This window comes from Protopterus annectens, chromosome 2.part2, assembly GCF_019279795.1.
Source record: "Protopterus annectens isolate FY-2018-M chromosome 2.part2, PAN1.0, whole genome shotgun sequence".
Classification (NCBI taxonomy): domain Eukaryota; kingdom Metazoa; phylum Chordata; order Ceratodontiformes; family Protopteridae; genus Protopterus; species Protopterus annectens.
The window spans coordinates 873,023,750-873,041,905 of NC_056730.1; the positions used below are offsets into that span (position 1 = coordinate 873,023,750).

The 18,156-nt window shown below is 40.7% G+C and overlaps 1 long non-coding RNA gene across 1 annotated transcript in view; it reads left to right on the forward strand.

Annotated features, from left to right (window-relative positions):
* Nucleotides 1-13,979: 13,979 nt before the first annotated feature.
* LOC122795831 overlaps nt 13,980-18,156 on the forward strand; it is a 197,129-nt gene continuing 192,952 nt past the window's right edge. Inside the window, exon 1 of the long non-coding RNA XR_006363869.1 lies at nt 13,980-14,206. This is a non-coding gene — a long non-coding RNA (uncharacterized LOC122795831). The remainder of the gene's footprint in view (nt 14,207-18,156) is intronic.

Genomic DNA, 18,156 nt, shown 5'->3' on the forward strand with positions numbered 1-18,156 from the left:
TAAGGACTGCAGGATCTATATACAGGAGAAGCATTAGTAGGAGGCAGAAGGGAGATTGTAAGATTGTATCCCTGCAAAGAACCGATTTGTAACACTCTGTTTTGAATAGTGCATGCATTCTTGATATCCTGTAGCTGCAGATATACAGATAATTAGCTTGAAATTGTCCAGAGGAAAAGAATCAGAGTTATTTTAGGCCTACACTTAGAGCTACATGACAAGTATCAAAAGGCTGTTAACATAAATATCCCCTTTGAAAAAATTATGGATAGGAAAAAAGTATTAGAAACACTCACACTGCATAAAATAATATGTAGTGCCAAAAGGACTGTATCTTTAAAAGGAAGATCTACCCATAAATATGGGAACACACTTTAAATATAAAAGAGATGATTGCTTGGTGATGTACTCATGCACTTTTTTTCAGAAAGCTTTGTGGTGCATGGAAAAGCTTTCCACAAATACTGCCACATTTAAAACTATGACACAATTTCAGGTGGCGTGGGCTGTCTTGCAGATGAGGAGGGTAAAGATAATGTAAGTTAGCTTATAAAGGTAATTTGTACAGTTGGCCAGACTAGGTAGGTCCAAAAAGTCCTTGCTGTCAACAGAGTTCAAGATTCAGTGTGTTTTGAGAGAATGAATATGTATTTATCGATACTGACATCTGTGCTGAACTTCAGTACTGTGTGCATTATTATTCCTAAATGTCAGTATGTTATCCAGGAAGATGCACAGATCAGAATCTATGTTTTTATAGGGGGTGTTTAATGGCACTGCATTGTGTCTTTTATTATGTTTTTCCATTTTACTATTGTCAAACTCTTAATAACCCACGAGTGTAAAATGGGCATTAATCCAGGACAGTAGTAAATCTTTTATTTGGGAAGTGAGTGTAGCAGTACATTTATTTTATTTTATTTCAGTTTGATGACTGGGGAAGTCCACTGGGCCAAGAAGAGCACATTTTCAGTGAAGACCTGGGGAGAAAAGCTCCAATAACATGTTACAGACAATTAGAATATACGTTAATGTTAGGCAAAAAAAATATCATATTACATACATACATACAAAGAACAGCATGATGCAGCATACAAATATGCAGAGCAGTATAACATAATTGTTGGGTGGGCAACCAGTATAATACAAATTCAGGAATAAACAGTCTTGAGAGGAGAAATACAGGTAATAGAATGTTGATGTGAAATGTCAGATGTCCAGAAATAAGTTTCATTTGATATGACATCTAATAAGGTCATCCAATGTGCAGTAAGAGAACTGTCCAGTACTGTAATGTGGGGTGATTGATAGTAATGAGAGAGTATGGGGGGGGACTTATGTAGGAGAATGATACGGACATGCCACTTTTGAGGATAGATGCGAGAACAAGTGAGATTTAAAGTTGGTATGATTAGAAATATTGCGAAGGGGGTGAGAGAGATTTCTATAGTTTAGCTATAGAGCAGGTTAGTAGAAGATGGCCAGGGGGATGTGAGGGTTTGTAGATTTGTAGGAGGTTTTGGTTTTCTGATCTGAGAGAGCAGTTAGGTATGTAGGGGGCTAAGATGGTCGCAAGAGATGGGCAGTTGGAAGGTTTGAAGATGAGCTTGTGGGCACTGGTGAGCTGAAGGAATTTCAGGTAGATGGGGAGTTTGATCCATTACAGGGTGAGGAGGAACTGGCAGTGGTGGGTAGAGTATTTAGAATTGGTTGTGAATTTGCTTATTTTAGTTTGGCTTGTAGGCCGAGCTGGAGATTGTTTAACAGAGGTGCACTGTACAAAAGAGAGGGGAGAAGGTAGGAGGAGACTAAGGTTTGTCTGGTAGAGGGGCTGAGGTAGCAGTTCTGTCTGTACAGGAGTCCTCGTTTTTGGTGTTTTTTTATGCCGGATTGAACATGGATGTCGAATTTTAGGTTTTCATCAATGGTGATGCCAAGCAGCTTGGTATTTGTTACAATTTTGAGGGGCGTGTTGGTTTGGCTGAGTATGGAAAAAGAGTTTTTGTCAATCGCATTGATTCTAGAAGGTGTGAAGATCATCAGTTTTGTTTTAGTAGCATTTAGGGCCAAGTGATTGTTTTGCATCCAGGTTTCTGTTTTAGAGAAGTCAAACTGAGTTTTTAAGAGAAGTTCAGAAGGGGAGTAAGCTGAGCAGATGATTTTTGAGTCATCTGCGTACTGTATGAGTGAGGACTCAGGGATGGTGTTGTGGAAGTTGTTGATAAATATAATGAAGAAGAGGGGACTGAGCACAGAACCTTGGTGTACCCCTTGGGGGTTGGTAGGAAGGGAGAGGTTGAGGTTTTCCATTGTACAGCTTGTTGGCAATCAGAGAGGTAGCTAGAGAACCAGGTGATGGTGGAGAGAGGAGAGTTGAGATAGGAGTAGGGGGTGGGAGACAGTGTCAAAAGCTTTAGACAGGTCAAGGAACAGGGTAGAGATGAATTTGCCAGAGTTGCATGCTAGGTTAATGGTTTTGAGAAATGAAAGGAGGGCAGTCATGGTACTGTGACCAGGGCAGAAGCCATGTTGAGTGAGGGTGAGGAGATTGTTTTGTGTAAGGTATGGCATTAGTTGTGAGTGGATAGCTTTTTCTAATATTTTGGAAAGGGGGAGAGGCTGGCAATAGGTTTGAAATTTGTGGTGTCGGTGTTTTTGCCACCCTTATGGAGTGGGATGATGTCAGTTTGGTGCCAGATAGATGGGACATAGGATTCCTGGATAAATCTGTTTATTAAGATGGAAATGGGAAAGGCTATGCTGTCTGCAGATAGTTTGAGGAAGGCTGATGGTAGGTTATCAGGTGCGTTGCGGCAGGGTTTAAGTTTGAGGAGTAGCCATTTTTTTATTTGTGGGGATGGGTTTTAGGTTGAAAGTGGGGGAGAGAGGGATGTGGTCGGGGGCATGAGGGGGTAGGTAGGATTGGGGGTGGAGGGGGGGATGAGGAAAAGAGCAGGAGACTTTAGCTATGCATTCCAGGAAGAAGGTGTTGAATTGAGTATCAGTTTCAAGATCTGTGAGGTTGGGGTTGGGACAGGGGTTTTCTTTATTTTCTGGATGTAGGAGGGAGGAGATGGAGTCCCAACTTTTTTTTGGGTTAGATGAGTGCTCAGATTGGAGTTTGGAGAAGTAGGCTTTGTGATAATTTGTTATTAGTTTTTTTACTGAGTTTCAGTTTTGTTTAAATGCTATTAGGGAGTTAGGGTGTTTGTTTCTAAGGTATTGTTTCCAGTTTTTTGTCTCTTAGCTGCATTTTTAGTTTAGTTTCCTTTGAGAACCAGGGGGTGGGATTGGACTTTATGTGCTTGGTTCTAAGGGAGGCTTGGTGGTTAAGAAGTTTTAGGAATGACTCATTAAAGTAGGTTATGGCATTGTCGAGGAGTAGGGTTTTAAGGGTGCCCAGTCAGTGTGCTTTAGACATTCAGAGAATGTCTGAGGGTTGAACAAAGAGAGGTTGTGGGTTTGGATTTAGTGGTGTTACTTTTGAAAGGGAGAGGGGAAATGGTCGGTTAAGGCTGGGAGATGGTCACCGAGAGGGTCTGGGATGATTCCAACCTTTGAGATTGGGATGGGAAGTTAATATCCAGTCAATGATGGTGCTGGAGGTACCATTTTTGTTTGGTCTGGTTGGAGAGTTTACTAGTTGGGAGAAGTTGAATAGGGTGATAGTGTTAGATGGGGCTTGAGAATTAATAGAGGCCCAGTTAGTGTTCATATCACCAAGGATATAGGTTTCATTTTTGATGGTGGAGGAAAACCAGGAGATGATCTCTTCAAGTATTTGGATATTATTACCTGGGGGACTATAGAGGGCACCTATGAATATGGACTTGTGGTTGTTGATTTTTAGTAGCCCTATTGTAATTTCAGCATTGGCAAAGTTTGGGATCTTGTTGGTGTAAGGGGTAATGTTATGTGAGGTGGAGTAGATAATAGCTACACCACCACCTTTCTTGTGAAGTCTGTCATTGCAAATAATTTGGTATCCTGGAGGAAGAATTTCATTGTCTTTTATATAGGGTTTAAGCCAGGTTTCAGTAATGGCAATTATGTCAGGGTGGTTGTGGGAAAACCATGTGTGGAGTTTAGGAATTTTATTTTAAAGGCTTTGGGCACTGAATGTGGTGAGGCATAGGGATTTCTGCATGGGGGTTGAGTGGGAGGGCATTTAGTGGGTTTTGCATTGGTAGTCGGTCCGGGGTTGGGGTGTATGTCACCGAAGAGTGAGAGGGAGATTTGGTGGAGGATGAGGATAAGGTAGCTGAGAGAGGAAGGAGAGTTAGAGGTTTGGAAGAGGGTGGGTTTTTTGGTGCGAGATTGGAGGTGAGAGTGTAGAGAGTAAGGGGTAGGAAGAATTTTGTGTTTGAATAGTATGGTTGTGTTAGAAGAATAGAGTTTGTCAGTTATGGTAGAGAAGGGTGGTGTAAAGGTAGTCTGATTGTTGTTAGTGGGATGTGAGGGTGTGGTATGGTAGATATTAGGCAGTTGTGTAAGGTAACTAAGGCAAATGTGAGAGATTAGTAGGGATATTAGAAATGTTAGATATGAAGAAATAGGGGGCATTCTTTTGGAGCTGGTGGGCTGTATTATGTTATGTACGGTAATTGACAGTGTGGGGTGGAGTGAGGTGTTAATTGGTTTGAGGGAGGATGTGGGAGGAGTTGGGGATGTGTAAATGAACAGATAGTGGGGGTGGGTGGGAATTGGGAGCAGGGTAGGGGAGCAGTGTGAGCCCGTAGGGCAAACGCAGTGGGTAGAGCCCAAGAGAGGTGAGAGAAAAAATATCAGTGAGTTAGGAGATGTTTCTGATGCTTGAGAGAGTGAATAAGTTAGGGAGGATTGTATGGTCTGCAGTCCGTTTAAGTCTTTGAGCAGGGGTGTAAGAAACCACTTACAGGCTCAAACGTCAGACTGTTAGTATAGGAAAAGGCACTGCTTGGTCCCTTTAGAATTGGACAGATGCTGTAGAGCGGGAGGGTTTGTACTGTTTGGGATGGATAGGTTTTTGAGAGGGGAGTTATAAGTATCTGCTGCCACCTAGTGATAGACAACTGGTAGTACAGGCAGAAAATAGCCCAGGCAAGAGAGGGTGTCCCTACGAGTGCGCATGCTAATGGGGAGTGCTAGTACAGAGGTGGACTAGATTACATGCTGTTAATTAAATAAGACCACTGGAGCTTACAATCACTAGTGCTGTGAGATGTTACAGGCTTAATTCTGGGAAATTAGTTGATTCATCTGTCCAGGGTAGCAGGAGGTAATACTGCAGATGACTATATGAGAATTCCACACAGTGAGAGGCTTGATTGTTAGACCTAGCGAGCTGGAATGGAAACAAAAGAAAAGACAAAGGTCATTATTGCCTATTTCTGGGGTAAGGTTATGTAAGTTTTAACCTAGAGCAGTAGAGGGGTTAGCAGAGGGGGTGGGAGGGAGGTGCAGATATGTGAGTGAGTGTAGTGAGGTTGGTAAGGCAAGAGTAGGGGGAGATAGAGAAGGAAATGAATGAGAGGGAGAGTGGGGGTATGGAGTGCAGGGTAGGCTATACAGCATGTGGTATCAGCTATGTAGGTCAAGAGTGAGATTGCAGTAGTGTAGGTAAGTAGATTGAGGGGCTGGATAATATTCTGTGCATGAGGGAAGCCTTTCACAGAGATTATACACTAGGTAGCAGTAAAAGTAAAACACAGAAAATCACAGGTATATTGCAGAATATAATAGAACTATGTTTGTTGTTCCAACAGGAACATGTTTGTTGAATTTCTTGTGGCAACAAACAACTTATATGATTTATTTATTTTATTTTATTTTACATTTGATAACCAGGAAAGTCTGACTGGACACAGGTCTATTTTCAGTGGAGGCCCGGGTAGAAAAGCTCCAAATACAGTACAGTACATAAGCGAGGATTTGAGCTTACATCTAAGAATACATTTCAGCATGCAATATGCAGATATTAACAACTTGTTGTTGAAAGGAATATATATACAGTGCATTACAAGACTAAATTTCAGCATGTAATAGTCAGAGTTTAACCATTTCTTGTTGTAAGGAATATATGCAGTACATTATAAAAGTAAAATTAATACAATAATTGAGAAAAAAAGTACAAACATTTTGATGAGAGTTCATTCTGTAAGCCCTTATGTTTGGGGTAGAGCAGGTATACCTGGGTAACTAGAGGAAGAAACAGGAATAATTCATACAACAGTGCAGTTGTGTGGTTTAACCTGGACAGACACAAGAGCAAAGCCATTTGTTAGAATAGTGGGTTTTGAGGAATTTTTTTTAAATTGGAAGGCAGAAGTTGTAGAAGTTATATGGTTTGGGAGTTGGTTCCAGATTCTGGCTATAGTGCAGGCAAAAAGAAATTTACCGACATCATTTTTGTGTTTGATGACATTTATAAGGTTTTGGTTCCTAGATCTTAAGGTTTTGGTGGTTGTGTAGGGCTGAATTAGATACTGTAGTGCTGAGGTTTTGTCAGGCAAGTAGTACAGTTTGTGTGCTGTTGAAATTTGATTAAGTAGCAGTAGTTGGGGCAGCTCAAGCCAGTTGAGCTGCTTCAGGGTAAGACAGTGATGGGCTCTATGAGAAGCCATCTATGATGTCTCTACCCTATAAGAACCCCAAGTTTGATAAATAATATTCTTATGGTTACTCTAGTGTGAAGACTGAGGGATGGGGTGTTGCCAGTATTTATGAACTTGTACCAGTTTCTAGAGTGTACCCACCAAAAAGAATGTAGACTTCACAACCCCATACAATGCATGTTGTTTAATGGTATACCTTTTCACTATAAAGAAAATAAAGCACCTTCTGAAATAACAGATGTAAGCAAAATATCTGTTAGGCAACCAGACATTTGAAAAAAAGCCATATAACAAAATATAGCACCATAAGAGGTTCTCTGGTTAAAGTCTTGGCTAGGGCATCTTCTGTGTGTAGTGTGCATATTCTCCCTGTGTTCACATGAATTTTCTCTGGGTGATTCAGTTTCCTCCCACATACGAAAGACATGCAGTAAGGGGATTGGACACTCTAAATTTTCCTTATGTGTGAGTGTGTGTGTGTGTGTGTGTGTGTGTGTGTGTGTGTGTGTGTGTGTGTGTGTGTTTGTGTGTGTATGTGTGGGGGGTATAGAAGAACAACTGGAGCAGAGCCTCCTAGTGGTATGAATATTAACTCTGAATGATGGTCACTGTTGATGTAATTCCTCAACCCTATGTGCAAAAATGGGAAAAGGAGGGTGATGGATGGACGCCATACAAATATAGCAGCTTTTCTAAAACAAATATTAAATTTTATCATTACACAAAATAAATAGAGCATTAAAACATGCACATCATGGCACAGCTGGCATATTCCTGACTACACCTATGACTGACTGAGACCCTTCTCTACTTTTGCAGTATGTCCACTGTCTCATACTGTTCCTACTCTGTATCTCCACATTGCTTCTTTTTGTCTCTAAATTCCTATTAACATTTAAGATTTTGTATAAAAATCATCTATGTCATAATCCTGGATACATCCATGTCAGCCATCCAAAAATGATAAAAATATGGAACATATTTATTTATTTAGCTATTTTTATTTATTTTTGGTGACTTTTGTCCTCAATGCCAGTTGACTGTCAGTTTCACTGTCTCACAGTGTTGCCTTTTCATTTTTCTTACACTGATCATTTGAACCCCACATTATCCTATGGGGGCTCCAGTTTCTGCTGGGGATTTGCCTAATGGTGTCTTATTCCTATCAGTAGATGGCCTTGCAGATAAGTGCCATGTAGAGAAGGAGCCATTATTATCTAGGCAGTCATAGAAAAAGAGTGACTTTCAATGACCTATGTGCTGGACACTGCAGAACATGACAGCCTTTATTTCTCACAGTATCACAGCAAGGCGCATGCATGCTTCCGTGTTCTCACCAAATGCAGTTACTGTGCTGTGCACAGTTTGGTGGGTAAGGTCATCTCCACTCAGTTGTTGAATATTGCCTGGTCTCTTGCCATCACTAGGGGCCACAGTGTGGTTAGTCAGGTTGCCTCTCTCCTCCTAGGATGGGCAGTCTGGCATTAGCCACTCTCTTCCATCCTCCTCAGCTAGCACTTCTAGTACCTGGTTGATAATCAAACCCAGGTGTTCTAGAACATACTCAGGACTTTATTCCTCCTTAACATAACGTTGGCACCTGAAATAAAAAAGACCACAGTAAAGAACTTCTCAAAAGCCGACTTAACACTTTTAAAGACTAGTGTGGACTCCTATAAGGCCCCCGAGCCGGCGGAAAACAGTACTCAAGCCACTGAATCACTTACAAATGCCTTCTACCAGCACCTACAGGACTGCATGGATAAGGCAATCCCAAGCAAAACAAAGACTCTTTGTACCAAAGGCAAGCGTCCAGTCTGGTGGACCCCAGCCATAAACAAACTCTACAACAAAAGGAGGAAGCTACTACAAGATAGAGCAAAATCCTTAAAAGGTAAGACACCCTTGATCACTATAAGTAAAAAACTAAGAGCTCTCATAAAATCTTCCAAAGCAAATTTCGAGAGAAAAATAGCTAAAGACTCAAAAGACAACCATAAGGCCTTCTTTAGCTATGTTAGAAACCTGGGAGGAAACTCCCAGATATGCTCAGAGCTAGTTCAAAATGATGTGAAGATTACTGATCCTACAGACATTGCCAACATACTGGCTGACAGGTTCAGTGCAAACTTCTCCCCCCCCTCCCCCCCAAAAGGAGAGATATCTATACCAAACGATTGCAGCCCCCCAAACATCTCCAGCGCCCAAGTGAGAACTGCTCTCTCCAAAGCAAAAAACACAGCATCCATGGGACCTGATGGTGTCCCCGGCTGTGTGCTCCATGAACTCAATGAGGAATTAAACCCACAGCTAGGACAGCTGTTTAATCAAAGTCTTACCTCTGGATACGTACCCAGGGAGTGGCGCACTGCAACTGTGGTACCACTCCACAAAGGCGGTGCCTCCACCGACCCTGGAAATTACCGGCCCATTAGCTTGACAAGCCTTATTTGCAAAGCCATGGAGAGGATCATAATGGACCTCATAAATAATGACATAGGGAATTTGCAGACTTTGGATCAAACCCAGTTTGGCTTTGTCAAAGGCAGATCATGCCTTTTAAATTTGGTTGACTTTTTCGAAACAGTCACCAAAGCCATTGATGAGGGAAAGGCAGTCCATACAGCCTACCTCGATCTGGCTAAGGCCTTCGATACAATACCCCACTCAGGTATCATTGAAAAACTCATCAGCTTAAATGTCAACCCATACATCACAAGATGGGTTGCAAACTGGCTGAGTGACAGAACCCACAGGGTCAGAGTTGCTGGCGCCATGTCAGACTCAAAGCCTGTCACAAGTGGTGTCCCACAGGGCTCAGTCCTGGGCCCACTCTTGTTTGGCATCTACTTCTCCGAAGTACAAGCAAACACAGGAGGGTTATGGCTGACAAAGTTTGCAGATGACTGTAAACTGGGCGCCATAGTAGAAAACACATCTGACACAGATATCCTTCAGAAGGGTCTCACAGAAACGGATAACTGGTGCCAGAGCCACGGCCTAAAGTTAAATGCCAAAAAATGCATAGTCATACCCTTCGGGAAAAACAAGGTTATCCCTAGCTACCAAATAGGTGGCAATCCACTGAGCGCAGAAGAAGTTATCAGGGACCTGGGGACCCAGGTTGATAGTAGTCTGTCATTTGACACCCATGTAGCTAAAGTAGTTAGGAAGACGTTCTACATTGCCCACCTTATCATGAAGGGTTTCTCATCTAGATCAAGGGAGGTCATAGTCTCCCTTTACTCATCACTCATCAGACCAATGATTGAGTACAATGCCTCATTCGGAATGTATCTGACCCGACACTTGCAGCAGCTGGAGAGGCCACAAAAGTTCCTCACCAAAAGGATAAAGGGTCTCAAAAATCTGTCCTATGCGGCCCAACTGAAAGAACTCCAGCTCTACTCAGTCGCTTACCGCTTGCTCAGAGGTGACCTTTGCCTAACATACAAGGCCATGTCAAACCCAGATTTGATGAATATGCTTCACCTCAAAAAATCCAGATCCATCAGAGCCACAAGGGTGGGAGACTTAAACCTTGACACGACTATTAATAGGACGTGCTGGAGGGATAGATTCATCACCCAAAGACTCCCTATGCTTTGGAACAAAATCCCGGTACATGTGAGGCAGAGCACCTCGCTGGCCTTGTTCAAGAGAAATCTTGACCAATGGATGGGAGATCGCAGATATACCCCAGGGATTACCTCAGTGTCATTGCTCGACAGAGGCACAGCAAAATAATGGGTTTAGTTCCCCTTACTAAAGGGGTGGCGTAAGCCACAAAATGATGGGCTAGGCTTGTAAATGCCCTCGGGCAGATAGCCTAGTATGAACCTATGAACCTATGAACTAATAATGGCTCAGAGAGCTTGTATAGCAGTAGAGGAGATAGCCGGGTGGACGGAAGTTAGTGACCATTGCACACACACACACACACACACACACACACACACACGCACGCACGCACACACACACACACACACACACACACACACTCAGGCATTCAGAAGTCACTATCATCCTAGCAAAGCATAAAGGATGTACAGAAGCATGCTGTTACTCTTGGCTTGGTGCAGCAGGGATTACTCCACGGCAGTTGGGTTACTATCAAACAGCAGAAAAGTTGTAGGCATAACATGCAGATATCACAATGTACAAAAAACAAAACATAACAAAATACAAGTTCAAAAACAATGATGGTGCTGCATGAAGGCTAACCTGCCTGGCCCATTGAATGTGAGTTCTCTACTCCAAAGTCCTTGTCCATTGGTACCCCCAGACCAGTGGGTCAAACTGGAATTGTCAACATAAGGGGGACATTGATACAAATTATGTTCAGAGTGCTTGCTGTGGCCCCAATACAAGATAAAATGATTTAGGATGTTGGAAGTAACATAGTCATTTATAACTCATGGGTCTAACCAGCAAGTTACACTGCCTGTCATGTCAACAGGACCACCCCTGTTCTGTAATATTCTCTATGTTCTTTGCCCACTCCTTCTCTATTTTTCATTACAATAAACTACATTGTGTCCAGAAAGCCCATCTATTTCTGTGGTGGTAATTGCTGTTTGCCTGTGAAACTGTTTCCCTTTTCTACAGTTTAAATGTAGCTGACAGATACCCAGTCTGTAAAAGCATGTAGAGGGATGATGTCAGCTGTTTTTCCCATGATCTTCCTATGTAACATTATGATCAGAATACTGATTGTAACCAACTGATGATGTGTTCAAGAAATGGATGTCAAGAAATTCATCTAGAGAGCAGAGACAAATTGCAACTTGATAGATGAATCTTAACATCCATTTGACAACAGATAACTAGTTGTTTCTGATTAGAGAACCTTAGTCATCATTCTTTGCAGTTATATGGAGCTGTAACTGCCTCAATGTACTACCAGTTAGAGAGAGAAAGAATGCACTAGCAAATAGTGTGCTACAGCTTTGTAATGTGCTGCCACACAGACAACTGCCTGAAGCAAAGCATACCTCTTATCATCCAACAGCTTTAAATGCTGCTAGACAATAAAATCCCAACACTTTTTTTTGAGGCAGTGCAAAGTGTATTACAGTTTTTAAGGTTATCAGCTGTTTCAGATGCTATTCTGTAGTGGCTACTGTAAGTGTTACATGTGAGTCAAGAGCATACCAACTCTGAAAGTTGTATAATAAAAGTTGTTACACACTTTACTGCTATCAGGAAAAGTGCATAAAAAGTTTGCAGTGCATGGAGCACTACAATTACTCACTGAACTTGGTTAAAAGACAACATTGTTAGCTACCTTTCTGACACTTCTGATAATAACAGCAGGCACCACAAAACAGGGCCAGAAATGTTTCAATTTTAAAAGCTGAAACACATATCATTTAGCTTTTAAAGTTGTTCAATAATCAGAGGGACATTTCATTTCTGATTGCTATCTTTGTAGGCCTGTATGCAGGCTTTTGAGAGGAGATCTATGCCTGGCATACAGGGCGTTGTCAGACTCTACTCTGATAGACTTCTTAAATATCCACAAAACAAACTGCACCAGAATTACCCATTCTAAAGACTTAAACCTTGCCTGTGATATAAATAGCACCTGCTGGACAGATAGGTATGTAGCCCGGAGATTACCCCGTCAATGGAACAGGTTCCCCATCCATGTGAAGCAGAGTTCCCCCTTAAACCAATTCAAGTGCAACTTGGGGAATTGGATGAAAAACTGGAAATTCATCCCTGGTTTGGTACCTATGTCTCTAATGGACACAGGTAACCTGTTCATCTCCCAGGACCCTGCTTACACTTATCAAGGGTATCAGAACTTGTCAGAGATTTGGGATGCATGGCTAGGCTTAAAAAGACCCTTGTAGTCATTAGCCTAGAAAACACCTATGAACCTATGAATCTGTGTGGCAGAGGTAAATGTGTTTTAACTTTTTAAAACTGTAAAACACTTCACACTCCAAGACATGTTCCTTACCTAGTAGTACATAGAACACATAAAGCTCCCTGCAATGCAAAGAATTATGATCTGCTCTCACTGATCATAAGTCAGATGTTATGTACCCTCGACCTGGTTGCGAAGTTAGCTATCATATGTTGCAGTGCTCCACTGTGAAGGTGATCTTGTAGACATCTGTGTTTCAAACACATAACAAGTTGTTTTTGACTTAATCATAATCTTCTATATCTTTTAGGCAATTCCAGAGAGCAAGCAGTGGACTCCATGTACTACAATATATTAACCAAGGGCTGGGTCATCATTAACAAGAGCATTGCATTTTAAGGAGAACAAGTAAAACAGCAAGAACAAATTTTTATGCAATGTACAAAGAAAACATAATATTTAAATGTGTATACATAGGTAGAAGAAATAGCCCCTGTGAAATATGGGAGAAATGCACATTTATTGTAAATACTTTTCGTGCCAATTTATTTCTAAAATTGGTAGATGACTTATGAATTATTTCGGAAAAAAACAGAATGGCTGCAAGTCTGTTGCAGCACAAAGTTGGTTGGGACTGATGGGCTGTCTTTTATTCTAGTCACTGTGTGACCTGCAGAATGTGATATGTAGATAGAAGAAAATTTTTCAAATTTTATTTTTCTCAGCACATTCTTTGTCAGTAGACCTGATAGTAACTGGTGCAATCCATTGCATACAGAACCAAATCATTGCCTGGCTAAAAAGGGCAGTGATTTTGCTTTGATATGCAGTATCCTATTCTAGTTTCTTGCACACATTTTCTTCATTGAACGTGTATCATAAATACAGCAGTCGTTTCCTGACTATGTGATCAGTTATAGTTGTTTCAGTTGCCATACATAAAGGAAGACAGTGCAGTAAGTTCTGGGTTTTAGTTGATCCTTTTCTTCCTTAGCGTTCGTCCTTACAATTCCCCTGTCATCCTGTTGTTCCTCTTCTGAGAATGAATGAATGGCTAAAAGCACTTTTGACATGCTCTAAAATTACTTCATTCCTGACAGGCAGCTGTAATGTGCCCTCCTAACGAGTGTTTTAAAACAGTACACAGCGATTATTTCAGAAACTCTGTTTCTATAATGCAAAACCCCATAGTACATTTGACATGTTCAAGTCACACCCAGCAGCAATATGCAGAACACCTTTGGTCCATTCATCTGCTGGCTTCCCTGTTTTGCACTGTCTGTATGGTTGCTAATAAACAAAGTTCTAGTCGCACATCCAACCTCATAAGTGAAAACGACTTGTTATTAAAACACATTATTTTCAATTAAATTGTATAAATTCAGTAAATATCCAGGAAATTAACTGCTTACTGGGCGCCCGCAGGCAGGTGCAAGGGGGTGCACTTGCACCCCCCCCTGGAATAGGCTGACTAGTTTAAAAAAAAGTTTTTTTTTTTTTTTTGGGCACATTCTTCTTTAAGAAGAAAGAAGTCCAGTCACGGGCGTGCTGACATCATCGCTCATCGCGCAGTGCACATATTTTCCAGTTTGCGAGCGGGAACTGACACGAACGGTTTCGGATTCGCAAGCGGGAACTGAGACGGACGGTTTCGGGTTCACAAGCGCGATGGATGGACGGATACTTAGGAGCACGTCGCGCGGAAACTGAAATGGACGGAAGATGGGACACTTTCAGAGTGAGTAGTTGGACGGACGATGGGACAGTGAGTGATGTGTGTGTGGAAGAAAGGGTACTAAGTCTTGGAGGCAAGTTGTGCTTAGTCTGTATGATGAGATAACATGTACTTCCAAGATGGTAATACAGTTTTACATTTCATTACCAGGCTCATTTTCCAGAAAATGCTACCAGCTCTCAGTTCGAGTTAACTGTCTAAGGAAAAAAAATTTTGATTTGGCGTTGCTTATATCATCAGTGTAAGAAAAATGTACAGATAGGACACACGGCCGGCCTTGGGCATAGGCGACCGCCTAGGGCGCCATACAGGCCGGCCTTTTAAAGGGCGCAATTTTGGCTTATTTATTTGTTTAGTTTAATTAGTGCATTCTTTCTTCCCAGTGCCTGCGGGAAGAAAGAATGCACTAACTAAACCAATAAAAAAAAAAGTACAAGGGCGTCGGAACCATGGGGGGTGAGCGCCCTCCCACTTTTACAGCTGCAGCAGGTCGATTGCCCTATTAGCGTCTTCTCTTGTGATGAGAATCATGCGTGCTTACGCCAGCTTGGAAGTAAATACAATCTTCAGTCGCGCGCAAATTTTAAGATAGCAGTTCCGTTAAGTCGGGTCGGGGGTTAAGTCCACGTGGCAGTTTGCTTTAGAAAAAAGGTAAGTGTTTGTATGCGTGTGTAATTCTGTGTGTGTATATATATATATATATATATATATATATATATATATATATATATTGGGGCACAGATGGCAGGAATAAAAGGTGTTCACAGTACAGATACGACTCGTATCTTAGTTCTTTTTATACGTGTGTATATGTTGTGTACAATAGTTCGACATTAGTTGATGTGGACTGCGGAATGTTTTTCTTTGTTTCTGCTGTTTGGTCTATTGCCATTTATATTTCAACTGCCAAAGGGGAAAAAAGTCAAAAAGACATTGTGCTTGGCAGTTAACTGTTTCCGAATCACTTCAGTTATTAATGTGTGATAAAGAAGTGCCTGCTTTTTCTGTAGATGGCTATGTCTAGTATAGGCAGTAGATGGTCTGACAGTGGTTTGGTTCCCACAGTCTCCATTTGCATGCTGTGTAGAACCAAACCATTAAGTACAGGAAGTAGACTGTTAACCAGACAAATCTGAAAAGGTCCATATGGATAAGTGCTCTGCCTTTGTTAATGAAGACAAATATATAAAGAAATTGTTTGGATTGTGTTATGTCTGTAGGTTAGAAACTTGTATAAACAAGTTTCCAAATTGTACTGTATTGGTTAAGGATACGGGAGTACAATAGAGTTGTATTCCTCACATGCAATTTTCTTATTGCAAAGAGACAATGGTACTAGCTCTATACATGTTCTGTGCAGGTCAGTGTTTAGGACTCCATTGCAGGGCACATCCACACACAAAATGTTTCCACAAATGCATTTACATCTAGGAACAATTTTGATTCACCTTACAATCTACCATCAAGGCTTTTGACTCTGAGGAAAAAAAAATGTCAAGAGACCCACATAAACAAAAGGAGAACATGCAGACATCATGTGGAAATCATTCTAGTGGAGAACTGAACCAGACAACTTGCAGACATGGATAATAGGAATAAAGGCCCTTAAAGTAGGACCATCCAGCTAAAAATCTGGGCATCTTATTAATATAAAGTTTGAATAAGAAATAACACAACTCTTCCCGCATCCAGTGGGAATGTGAAATACTAAGAAATATGTTTTTTAGTGGGAATGTGAAATACTAAGAAATATGTTTAAAAAACAGAGTGCCAAAAGTGATGGAAAAATATTCATTGAGACTGTGTATAATCAATAGACTTTAATCAACTGTATTGCAGAATTCATCCACACAAGGTCATTTATTTTTACTTCAGAAAAATATGTAAAATGTGTGCCTTCTTTAAATTATTGGTGCCACTAGTGTGTTGGTCATGTCATGGAGTTTTCTGTGCACTAAACAGCTTCAGAAATCACATGTGATGGAGAAGGATTCAGAAAATTGTGTGAAGGGGTAAATCAACCCAGGAAATACCTACATACCCTCACAAAGTAGGGACAGCCTTTGCAGGGATAAATCAGATCTGAAAATAAGAATGTTCCTCCAAAATAGGAACAGTTCAGAGGTCTACCAGTCATCCAAATGCTATAAGGCAACAAAACTAACTGCTGCATCACTGTCACCTGGGTCCACATATTTTAAATATTCCCAAAGCTGATGCTGTATAGATGTCCTGAAATTACCTAATTTCTTCCAGATCCAACTAATTGATTAAGCAGCTCATTGGAGTTTAGCTCTGTATATGTGAAGTCTATTTTTCAGAAAAGGAGTCAAGCTACTTATACAAGTGAACAAGTGAATAAATTGCAAAATGCCTTATGTTTAGGCAGAAGTGTATAATAACTGTAACATATGAACTTACTTTCTAAACTCATAAAATAGCTGTAATAAGTGTTCCTGATGTGTCAGTACCAATGATAGTCATCTGTTTAAGTTCAGTACTTTATCAGCTACTTACACCTTTCCATAAAGTAATACATATGCAGTTGTGTATTGTAAAGAGCTTTACTGCACTCACTTATGACACAACCTGAGAGTAAACCAAATCACTCTGGCATATGTGTTATTCACTATGTGTCGGTGTGTAGGTAGGCACTTCTTTCTATTAAGACTCTTGTGTACATTTGCGTAAGTCTCTGGAGAGTGTCTTGAATTCATGTTTAAATCACGCTATCTTCCAGGTACAAAATATACTAAACTTGCTGATTAATTATAACATCCCTTATTCATGCTTTCTTTGTTAGCCCTAGTAATCGGTTATAAAAAAAACTGTTCATTGCTGTTATATTTCCTTTGTCAGCCTCTGAACCAAAGTCCCTTATTAATGTATACTTTAGAAAACTCCCTGTATTTAGTCTATGTCATCCTTGGGTTATGTGAACTCTTAATGCCATATTAATTTTTCCAAAGGGGAAAGTGTCTTCTTTCCAAGGATCAGACTCTTGAGATTTCTGGCCTGATTAAGATTTAATATCTGACAGGGATGAATCTATACGTGTATCTGGTTAAGCCTGTTACCTTTCCTGACTGCTGTTTTCCAGAAACCCCTTTTTGCCAGCCCGTTGACCTTATAGGCTAAGCCAATAGGTAGCTCCTGTGTATTGGAATGGGATATTTTAATGCAATTGCATTACATGTTGGCATTTCAGATGCTGACATTTAGCATGAATGAAAATAATAGAAGTTTAATTTATTTGACTGGTTTATAGAAGTAGTAATGATTTTTTGTGTGCTGCCCTGTTTTGCAGTTCTGTTGCACTGCAGTCTTCTATTGTCGTTTATATAGAAAGCATGCTACCACGAATGTGTGGGGAGGTGCATGCAGTTCGAAAATATTGAGAAGGCATGGTTACGTTTTGTAATATTGGTAGTTTTAAGCCTTGCAGTTTTGATCAATTTTAAAAAAAATCCTGTTACTGGAGTGACTGCAGCCAGTGTAGAAGTTTTGTACAGTGCCTAATCAAAGTAAATATAAAAGTGTGTCTCCCTAGAATATCTTTAACATTTTACAAATTTTGTTTGCAATTTGTCTTATTAGTTGTTGACAGTGATGGTATTCTCTTCCAGGCTTTGCATTCTTTTCAGTTCCCTTTCTTCTCAGTGGACATATGTAGTGACCTTGTCAGCACTGACAGAGAAGGCATTTAGCTTTGCAGAAAATGTATTTTGGTGTTTATGATTGCTCTCAGACAAAATAACTGTCATTACCAGAGCTTTAACATGTGTACTTTTAAATTTTAATTCAATGTGAAGGCCAGTACTTCACAAATAAGAGATGGCAGTAGGCAGATTTGTGGTTTGAAAGAAGGCACATGGGCTTGTATTTTCTGAGGACATGACTTTTACAGTAAAATGTGTGAAGGAACAACAGATAAAGCAGGCTTATTAAAAAAA